General features: G+C 45.7%; 1 long non-coding RNA gene across 1 annotated transcript; it reads right to left on the reverse strand.

The window, feature by feature from the left end:
- Positions 1-514: 514 nt before the first annotated feature.
- On the reverse strand, positions 515-8,277 carry LOC139999722 (uncharacterized). Its single transcript, XR_011805229.1, has 3 exons — positions 7,800-8,277; positions 2,568-2,719; positions 515-1,882 (listed from the first exon to the last, which is right to left on the reverse strand). It is a non-coding gene; the product is annotated as an uncharacterized lncRNA (long non-coding RNA).
- Positions 8,278-11,047: the final 2,770 nt, after the last annotated feature.

Genomic DNA, 11,047 nt, shown 5'->3' on the forward strand with positions numbered 1-11,047 from the left:
TGCCCTGCAGCTTTCTCCTATGGTATGTAGCTTGTGCTGCAAATAGCGCAGAAGCGATTTCTCTGTTACTGGGGTATGAGCACACACTTGGGCTAATACCACTGGGAGAGAAACACAGTAAAATATGGTTCTTAACCATTATGACATTGTGTCTGCTCCTTTCAGTACAGAGGAGAATTTAGATCTACAGGTATATGCTTTTTTCTCTGTGAGCATCATGCCTCAACACATGAAGACTGCTCCCCACAGACAGATGGTGACCTGATGGCTCAGCACAAAGAAGGGATGGTCAACAAGACAGGTGGTGACACCACAAACTCTGTCGGTCCTTGCCCTGCTCCTCCTTCCAGATACAGCTTGCTGTGGAACTGTTGCCACATGGACTCAAATGCCGAAGGACTCAATGCCATAGCACTTCTGCATAAACACCTACCCAACCTCCCTGGCAGCACAAATGCTCGTGTCTTCACACCTCTCCTGCTAACCCAGTGGGATTTGACCAAGCCCAGTCTTGGAGAGCAAGAGCATTTAATCTCCCATTGTTCTGGTTAGAGAATGGAGCATCTGGAGGACATGCACTCAGCAATTCACTCCCTCAACTGCAGCACTGCTCCGTACCATGCCTTTCTGCACAGAGAAACAAGCCATAAGAAAATTCATACAAAGAAATAAAAATCCTAACCCATCTCAGACCTGTCCTGCTTCAGGAAAAGGATGTACTGATGAAAATGCTTTCCCTGAATGTGCCACCTTTGTGTCCAGCACCAGCACAGCTCTGGTGACAGCCAGTACAACTGGAGAAAGGAATGTGGGCAGCAGTGGGAGATTTCCAGAAAGTGCATCCACACAGGAACCAGGTTTCCAGCAGCCAAAGCAAAGGTGTGCATGGGGTGTGTGAAGCTGCACTGTGGATGCTGTCAAATAGATAGAAGAGGGTAGAAGATTTATCTCTGTGTACGCGTACAAGTCTGAGTTTTCTTCCAAAAGTTTCAGTGGAAGTGCACACCAGAAGTCACTGGACCATTGCCCCTGGGCAATGACTGCCCAGTGGACAGGAGAGGTCCCTATAGGAAATATTTTTGTTGCCAAGTGCACTCCTGCTTCTCAAGTGAAACTCCTTGAAAAAAAACACTGGATAGCTGTGTGAACACTGCATATATGCACAAGGTAGAGGAGGTTGAGTGGAAAGAAGGCAAAAGAAGAGAACAAAAATTTTTGAGAGAGATTTTCCTATGAAAACACTCTGGAAGTCAGGTTGCCTGCGGAGACTGATTCATTTCACCTTGAAGCATAAGTGTGGTTGCTAGCCTAATCCCCACAAAGCCACAAAGAACATCCACTAAAGAGTTCATTAAGCTTTGACAAACTATATGCATTGGGCTGTGTGTGCTTGCTGGGCTCTCCTGAGACAGTGGAAAGTATTTAATACACAAGCAAACATCTTAGAAGGGAAGGTACCCTTTCCTCATATATTTCCACATAAAGCATTTTTGAAAGATTTATTCGTCGTAACTTGATTATTTCCAAGCTGCCATGCAGCTCCCTAGAACAGCTCTGACCTTGGCTAAGGGTGGGGGACCAAGGAATTCAGCCCCGGAAACAGCCTTTCCAAGCTGCTCCCAAGTTTGGTGACACAGTTTTAAGTAGGAACTTCCCAGTTCAGTGCCCATGTGAGAGGAAAAAAAAAAGAAAAAAAAAGAAAAAAAAAAGAAAAAAAAAAGCCATGTTTTTATTCACAGGCTGAACTCTCACAAAGTATTACTGTATTTCCTTCTCAACTTTGGAATTGCCTAGGGAATTAAGAGCTTATTTTCTTAAGGGGTACCTGCTTGAGTTGGTTCCGATGATCTATTTTCAACTCCCTTTTAGCCAGGCTAATTCACTTCATGCAATTGAGGAAAAAAAAAAAAAAAAAAAAAAAAAATCAAATTAGATCATATTATCAGCGTAAGATAAAATAGCAGTGGATTTTTTTTATTTTTTTTTTTTTGGAGCATTATATCTCAATAGCACAATTTGGATCAAATCCAAACACTCAGAAATTCTGTAAATTTGCTTTTAAGAGCCCAGCAGGGGGGTTTCATGGAAAGCGCTCCAGTGTATGAAAGAATTTGTGAACAGTCAAGCTCATTTATTACAAGATTTAATGCGATTTATTTTTTTTTGCAGTGTGATTTGTGGAAGTCTGTGTTTCTGATCGCTACTTCCCACCATTATGTTTTCATAAAAATTTCAGGAAAGTTTTGCTTTTTAAAAGACTTATTACACTGAATAGCAAAACAACTGAGCCCTTAATGGGGATTGTTGTTCTGTCTTTAATTGCTTGAAGTTTGTGGGGGGAGAAACATCTTTTATTAGGGCTACTGACCGGCCTAGGAAGAACAGGCAGGTCACTGGGTGCATGGACCCTTTCTCCAGGTCCAAAGCCCCCATTAAGCTTCACACATCATGCTGCTGGTGGGATGTGTAGGGATGGTACAGTCTCCTTAACAACATCAGTAAAGAAAACACCAGTCTTTCATAATAATAACAAAATAAATAAATAAATAAATAAATCATAATTTTACCAAAGTCATTATTTCAAATAGCAGAATGACAAACGGAGTTGTTGCAGTGGGCCAGCAGGAGCGATGCTCTACGGGCAGTGCAGAAACATGGCAGCAACCACCACGGGTCTGACTTAATTTCCAGCATCAACTCTTTCCAGCTGCCACCAGACCTGGAAAGGAAGGGGAAATATATAACCAGCCATTTGAAATCTGGTCTGCAGCTTCTCAGATACACGTGCTGAAAATGTGTGGGCTTCAGCAGCTGAACATGTTTTTTTTGGGGGGAACAGGGGGTGCCTGGTCACACCTGAGCAGGGAGAGGTTTCACTCAGACCCCCCTGCCAGGGAGCCATCATCTCCTACCCCTGGCTGTCTTGGGCTGGCTCTGCACCTTGCGGAGGCTGAGCATTCAGCTGAAGGGTCTTCAGCAAGGTTTGCCAGGGGATCAGAGGCCCTACAGCAGCAAAGCTGCCGTGGACAATAGCCTGTTCTGCCACGCTAAGGGCCAGCCTGGCCATTAGCCAGGATCATAAGTGAAGCAGTTAATTTGCATCTAAATTACTTAGGATTTTAATCAGAGATTAATAAACAAAGGTTTCTGTAATTATTTATACAGATCACAGCAACAGTGCTTCGCACAAAACAGCGGCCAGCATCGTTTGCCCCTGGGGCTGCAGGGACATACATCCAGAAAAGAAAAATCCGCTCCTGTGCTGGAACCAGCTTCTCCAAGCTGGGCTCTCACTCCAGCAGTGGCTGTACCAGGCTCAAGCATGACTGCCCTCCTTCCCTGGGGGACAGGAGCTCTGCCACACACCCAGCAGCTGGGCAGCCCTGCGGGGATCCTGGAGGAGGGGTGCCACAGCAAGACCAAAAAGGTTCCCTGAGCGTGGAGGTGATCAGTTGTGCACATCAGTGCACTCAGCAGAGCAAGGTTCAAGATCAACACCGTTACACAATAAAGCAGCAGCTCACTTGCCCCTGTTTAAGGATTTCAGCACACAGGTTCACAGCCCTGGATGCTGCTGAAGAAAAACTTTGCTAGCAGGAAGGTACTGGAACACAGCACTGGTATGAAGGACATGGGTGTTTTTCCAAGAAACTTGAATCAGTCCAGGCTTTAAGTTTCATTTCCCTCAGCAACACTAGGCAAGATCAGGCACAGCAAGACTATTGCAGCCTACTTTTTGTCAGCGGCTTGCAAACAGAAACTCAACAGCTTAACAGTTTAACACAGCTGGGGATATTCAGCTTCAATGACTAAATATGCCTGAAAGATGTCATAGCTGACTTGGAGGATTTTACATTTATTCTGCCCGAAGACTCACTGTAACACTGTTTGTCACTGCAGGTAATTGGCCCTGCTCAGTCTCTGTGTTCAACAAAGAAAGGCTCCAGATCTTACTGTCTGTGGGTGAAAAGGAGAGCATTTTTCAGTCCATCTTGGCTGTAGGTTTCAATATTTCTTTTCTAAGGAGAAGAAAGCAAAGAAGTTTACAGCTGCTTCTGAGGGACAGATTCACAGGGATGAGCAGAGTTGGGTACTAGAGGGAAAAAAAAAATACTTGGAGAGACTTGCAGCTTCTCTCCCTCACTAGCAAGTCCCTAAGCACCTCTGGCCACACAACACACAGGATTAGGACTCCTCTACCTGCCTTTCCCAACCTATTGAAGGTGTACCTCTCCTTACTTTCAGCAGGTATTTACCCCAGCACTGCCTTTTACCTATGAGATACTTTTGACAGCGCTGCCCTACTTCTTCCTCTTCCTCATTTTTGGGCACCAAAGTGCTCAGGGCCCTTCCTGATCAGCTTTTTTTTGCCCTGCTTCAAGCATGTGGAGGGTCCTGGCTCTAGCCCAGGTAAAGATCGTTTCTGTTTCAGGTTACTCTGCTAAAGGAAAATCTCATTCATCTTTCTCATTTCCACATTCTCAAGATACCACAAGCACCTTCTCAATATCTTCTTCTAGATAATCTTTTGCAGCCTGGTGGGTTGTTGGTGGGGACGGTAAGAAAAAGATAAGTGGAAAGGAGCAGGCAGGACCACTGGAGGACCTGATGGAGGCACAGCTGTGCACGAAGGTCCCCTTTCTCACTGCTGAAGGGACACAATGAAAACACCCATACTCTGTTCTGTGAGGAATTTTCCAGTTATAAAATTGACCAAAAATTCATGTTAAAAGGGACCTCAGGAGTTTAGTTTTGACTGTACCCAAGGACGGACAACTCACTACTCTGGGCAGCCTGTTCCAGTGTTCAGTCACCCTCCTTGTGATATTTTTTTCCTTGTAACTGATAAAAATTTCTCTTGCTGCAGTCTCTGCCCATTGCCTCTTTTCCTTTCCCTGTGTTCCTCTGAGAGTAGCTTGGCTCCATTTGACAACTGCAGATGGCAAATAGATCCCTCCTTTGTGGCTTTTTCTCTGCTCTCCACCAAAAAATGAGGGCTGTGGGACTCAGGGCAGCCCTCACTTCATGGAGTAATTGTGAGGGACAGTAAATGCCTGGACCCGTAGTATCTGGGAAGGAGAAAGCATTCTGAGCTGTATCAACAGGAATGTAGCCAGTAGACCAAGAAAAGTAATTATCCCCACCTACTCATCACTATTAGACAATATCTGAAGCACTGTGTCTAGCGCTGGGGCCTGATACAGGAAACTCATCAATGAGGTGGTTGAAGCTCAGCAGAGGGCCACCTGGCTGAAACGTTTGCCCCATAAGATGCTGCTGGGTAACAGGGACTTGCTCAGACCAGAGATAAGATGGTTTCAGAGAGACCTTCCAGTATCTACACAAGGTTACTGGGATGGTGCACTTCAGTGAGATACACAGTAGGAGAAGAAGAGGCAGTTGTGTGGCGGAGCAGAAGCAGGTGCCCAGTTTCCCCAGAGGAGTCAAAGTGTATCAGCCCTGGGCCTGGTGCCTGAGGGAAGGACAGCCTCTCACACCTGTGGGGATTCCCCTTACAGCCCCTGCTATGTCTAACTCTTCATGCAACGAGTGGCACTGTGGGCAATGAGGAGTTTAGGAGCTTCAGCGTCACCCTCTACTTGCTCCCCTCCCTGACCAGCAGCCAGGGGTGCTGCCTCATGTAAGGAAGGCCCTCAGTGGTCCACACCATGGTCTGCCTCATCCCCAGCCTCAGGGTGAGCCATTCAAGCTCCAATCTGGGGATTAGGAAGGGGAACTGTGACCTTCAGGGGGTAGACCCCAAAAAAGGGGCAGCAGAAATGGGCTGCAACAAGTTGCTGGGCTGCCCCCAGGAACATTGTGCAAATGCACCACTGGCCTGGTCCTGACTGCCATCTTGTGTGGCCTCCAGCTCCTTTGTTCATGTCCATCATGGAGAAAAATGGCAAGCCGGAAAGTTTCCTGCATCCTGGCTGTAAAAATAGAGGCAAAGTAGGACATTTTCTCCACTACTTTAGGGCTCATCCTTTGTTACTGAAGCACGTCATGTAACAGTTTGCAATTAAAACCATCAACAGCATGGAAGGCCATACCACAATAGCTTTGTAGTCAATTATTTGATTTATAATTAAACATGAAGAATTTCAGCTTACTGACTAGAAAGTAGGACAAGTACTTTCTGTTTGCCTGGTTCTATAAAAAAGCCAGGCATCCAGTCTGCAGTTTCTACAGCATGTATAATTTCTCTCCTGCAGCAAGGGCTGTCTCAACAATGAGCAGGTTAGAACAAGGTAAGTTTCAGGATGCAAATTTAAAGAATTACCATGGCAACTACAAGAAACCCCCAAATATACAAACAGCTGGTGGCTGTGAAGCCCCCTCAGCCATCTGTGAAGGGAAGCTGGGTAAGGCACAGAGAGCACTGCAACACATGGGTCAGGTTTGAATTCTCCCTTCACTTGGTGACACGTTTCTGTATTTATCAATGCTGTCATCAGCTTATGCAGCTCGGTAATTTTGCACAGCCAGTCAGTGCTCTGAACCAGTCCTGAAGACAGTGATTTCCATAGCTAATTTTTCACTCGTACACCAATGCCATGTTGTCCATCTCTTCCCTCCCTAGCTGTCCCTCAGACAGCAAGGAAGATTTGAAGGTGGTCCTTGTGTCAGAGTCCTCCAAAGAACACAGCCTGTCTGTATTTGTTTGTTCTAAAATAAAGGACAGAATAAAGAAAGGCACAGATATGTGCCCATTCTCAGCTTGACTGATGAACTAAACTTTACTTGGTTTAACTTCTAAATCCTCTCCATTTATGGGCCAGCCAAATACCTGTAGGGCTGTCTCTGATAAGCACATCGGGAGCATCTCCTTGGTCAGACCTTGCAGTTCTTCACCTGGCTTTCAGTTTTTGTGCACGTAAAGTGAGGCCTGCACCATACAGCCTATTGTATGGTATGCTAGTGCTAACAGCAGCTTTCACCTAGCTGGTAAGCAGAGCACTATATTGAACCTAGCCAATCCACACTGTCTTACCTGAGAAGCAGTAGCCTTGATGGTTGTTACACTTTTGTAACCACTTCACACACAAGTCTTGAGAACCTTTTAAGAAAATTTCTGTAAAATGTACTTTTTCCACTGCCCTATTGTATGTGTTACATTGCATTTTCATCTTCTGCAGCTACTTAAGAGGCCACTAGAAACTCACAGGCACTTCACTTCCAGTGGGCATGCCAGGATGCTTATGAGGGTGGCCAGATCCCAGTTTCTCTGGGATTTCCATGCTCATGTAATGAGAATGAATGCTGAGCCACAGCTCATTGTCTAAGATCCAAACATCTGTTTGTGGGAAGAGGTTTTGTGTATCCATACAGCTTCTAAAAGTGACTTTCATGTGAACACAGCATGATTCGTGCTCAATTCTTGAACACTTTTTCTACCCACAAGAACCTTGTGGAGAGCCTACAGTATCACCAGAACAGCAGAAATATTTCAGGTCATGAATGCCCAAACACGTACATATGTCTGTGGTATTTTTAAGATCTGGAGAGTAGATTTAGCAACCTATGTAGGCAAAACGGTCGTTACCTTTCTGGTACTCTGGCTTTTGAACATCTCTACTATTTGTCCATGAAAAACATTCACCTTTAGGGTCATGATGTGACAGTGAAACACAATCTGGGTAGTGAATATCTGTGTTTTTCATCCCCTAACAGTAGAAAATAGGTTTTACATGATAATTTGTACAGTGGAGCATCTGTAGGCCTGCTTTACCACTCTTCTTTCCTGTAACGATGGTGAACTGTACTTCATAGACAAGACTATCATCAGAAGAACCTACCTGTTTGCATGTGATATTTCAGGGAAGTGAAGTGATAACACCTCCCAGGGGGACTGTTTCAGCAGTCAGGTTTCAGCTTGATCAGTAACAGCAGAAGTAGCTCTTCTTACCAGCTGTAGTTTCCAATAGCTGAGGTTATGTTGGTATCACAGTGGCTACGCACGCAGAAGAGGCAGATTCCCACCCCAAGAAGGATGTAATATTTGGTCATGTTCCTGTCAGGGGTTCAGCAGAGCTCAGCGGTGTTCAGCTTATGGGTCAGGTTGCAAAACTGGAAAACCAATGGCATTTAATAGATGCCAAACAGCAAATATTCTTTTTGTAGGTCAGTTGCAATTAGCACTACAGTAAAAATACTCATCATGGTTACAATTTTCATGCAAAGAAGCAAACATGCACAGGGTAGAAATGACTATTTACATGCTAGAAAACAAAGAAGGAGAAATTGCCACCTACGAAAACATACTTCTCCCTTGATGCATCCTTCCTGCTCAAGCCCCATTCCTGAGCAAACAGTCAGCAGTGGACTTTTTTTCTTCTTCTTTTTTTTTTTTTTTTCTTTCCTGTCCTGATGTTCAGTACACAGAAACACATGCTTCATGACTACAAAAATCAAATGGTAGAGTTCTAAATGAGGGGTATGTCCAGTATTGCTATATCCACCAGAGGCATCCATTGTTAAAAATAAAGTTAAGGTCATTTAGCCATATTTTCCTTACTTTGTCAGTCTGCCCTTTTTTTCCCAAATTAACTTCTCAGCTGCACAGGGCAGCAGTTTAAGTATGAAGCAACCAACTGGGATTTTTGTGTGACTAAATGTTTTCCCCCAGGGTCTGGGAAATGTTTGCATCGACAGTTGCCAAACAGTGCCTGCCTCCCAGCTAGTGCAAGGCCACAGACTCCTGCTGGGGAGGGAGAGATGCTCCTCGGAGCCCACAGGATTGGACACGAGGCAAGTCAGAGCAGCATAAAAACTCCTTCTTTCTCCCAAGGCCTAGCACCGTGCTGAACGAACTCATTGACATCTACAAGGTGGAAAATGCTATTTCTCCATGCAGGCCTGACTCAGCACACAGTGAAGGCAGCTGCAGTCGACTCTGCAAAACACAAGGCTACTCTTTTAAAGCATTTTAAGGGAGATGCAACCTGGGCTGGAACCCAGGCCTCCTTTACAGGCCGCTCCCTGGCTTGTTCTTCCTTGTGTGACAGAAACATCCTTGTATTTCAAGGGGGGTTGATTCTATGCCCATCTATCCAAGCAGTAACAATATGAGCCTTACTGATACATTTTGGTATCACAGAAGAGGCAAAGAGAGCTTAGAGTGCATCTCCTAACAGTGCAAGAGTCTTCCCTACAGGTGCTTCATCACACCACAACCAAATTGTGCAGCCTATGGTGTGGGAAGGTGCCAAGTGACCTTGCTGGCAGGACAGAGCAGGAGTGCCCACAATTACAGACCATGGCCACTACCAGAAAACTGTCCTTTGCCTTTCCTTTATGCCACCACAGTCCTCCCTCACCATCCTCAGGCTATTTGCTTAAGTAGACAGGATTTTTTGCTGCTGTTACCCCTCATTAGTGTCCTAGCCCTCAAGAGAAACACAGACATTTCCATTCATCATGCCTGCCATTTTACCAGTTGCAACAGGAAGCTGTGACTGCTGGCAAGCACAGAAAGATTTGTTTTTAACGCTTCACTTTTGCATGGTCCATAATTTCTCATGCGTAGTGCACAGTTGCCCGATTTGCCTCCTTTAATGCTTCCCATGTGTATCTCCAGCACAAGGGCTGATCCCAGACAGCTCCTGTCTGGGATAGCCTGGGAAGCCTCTAAGTCCTAGCCAGCTTCTCCACAAAGCCAGCTATGTATTTTCTTCCCTGTGGCCAGTGTGCATGAATCGCTTCATGTAGCCAGGTGTCTGTTTCTTGCCCAGCATGGCCTGGCTCTCTCCCAACAAGCCAGCGTTCTTGTTTCAGATCTGAGGAGCAATTTGTCCCTGAAAGCGTGCAGAAAGCCCAAGTAGTTCTCGTTCATAATTGGCACTGAAAAATGGTTGTCTTTTTTCCACAAGGCCCACCAGATCTCATTACTGGAGCTCCATTTCTAACAACCACGTTGTTGAACGTTGACTGGCACACTAAGAAGTACAAAAACTAATGCAGCAAGTGTCAAAATCCAGTTCATGTTGCAGAGCCTTGCACCTTGCTTTTTCATTATGTGCATTCACTTGCAAAATTCGCTTGCTTATTTGCGGCGAGTGTGAAAGCCATTAGAGGGAATTAAAGAGGATCTACTGAAACTGAGGAAGAAAAGCTTTATCATCTGCATGAAAGGGAGGGAGGGAGGGAGGGAGGGAGATTTCTGTGCGTTGGTTTAAGGCTGTGTAATTAGGACTGCATGTGCTCCTCGGAGGACAGAAACCGTAAGAAGTACAAGACTGAAGTCCAGATCCACCCTCAGCCTGGAAGTGCTGGTCTCTGCCATGCAGTTTTGCAGCCACGACTGAGGCAATTCAACCTGCAGGCTGACGAGCCTGGAGAAATCAGGGAAGGGTTTGCGGAGAGGAAAGAGCTGCCTGCGTTCTGTTATCGCTCTGCAGAGGTAGCGGAGGATTTAGCCTGATTACACGCACTGCACCTAATCTTCCGCTCCCCAGCACCTGCCTCTCGCAGGGGCTCTCATGGGATAGTGAGGAGTGACACACGGTGTGAAGTGCCAGCCCTATCTCATCGTCACCACCATCGCCGCTGTCGCAGGGAAGCACCACGGGAGATGAATCGAAGCCCACTGTGTGTTTAGGAGGGTTCAGCGGCTGCTTGTTGCTATTTTTATGCAGATTCGCTAACAAGGAGGCTGAAGGAGAGCTGCTGAGTTACAGATCATGAGAAACAATTCCAGCTAATTAGTGTTTCTGACCCATATTAGAAGAGCGTGCGTTTTGTTTTTCCCCCCTGGGCGATTTTAAAACGTATCTTGCAGGCTTTAGTCCGATGTAGAGGACTTGCTGTAACTGCCAGACTTAGTATTTCTCTCACTGCCTCTTTTTGGTATCTGCTCTGTGCAACTCATTTAACTCTTCGCATGCGGTGTCCCCAAATCAGCTCTGGCTTTCCCAAGGTCAGATATGAATACCATTTGGTGGCACTGCCTAAGCTCGCATGAAAAAACTGAGCATAACAAAACAAATGCATGAGTGGGCAATTTTTTCCTGAAGGAATGAAGTTTCGGTTTGATGCTTCCAAGAGA

Source organism: Anas platyrhynchos, chromosome 1 (genome assembly GCF_047663525.1).
Source record: "Anas platyrhynchos isolate ZD024472 breed Pekin duck chromosome 1, IASCAAS_PekinDuck_T2T, whole genome shotgun sequence".
Classification (NCBI taxonomy): Eukaryota; Metazoa; Chordata; class Aves; order Anseriformes; family Anatidae; genus Anas; species Anas platyrhynchos.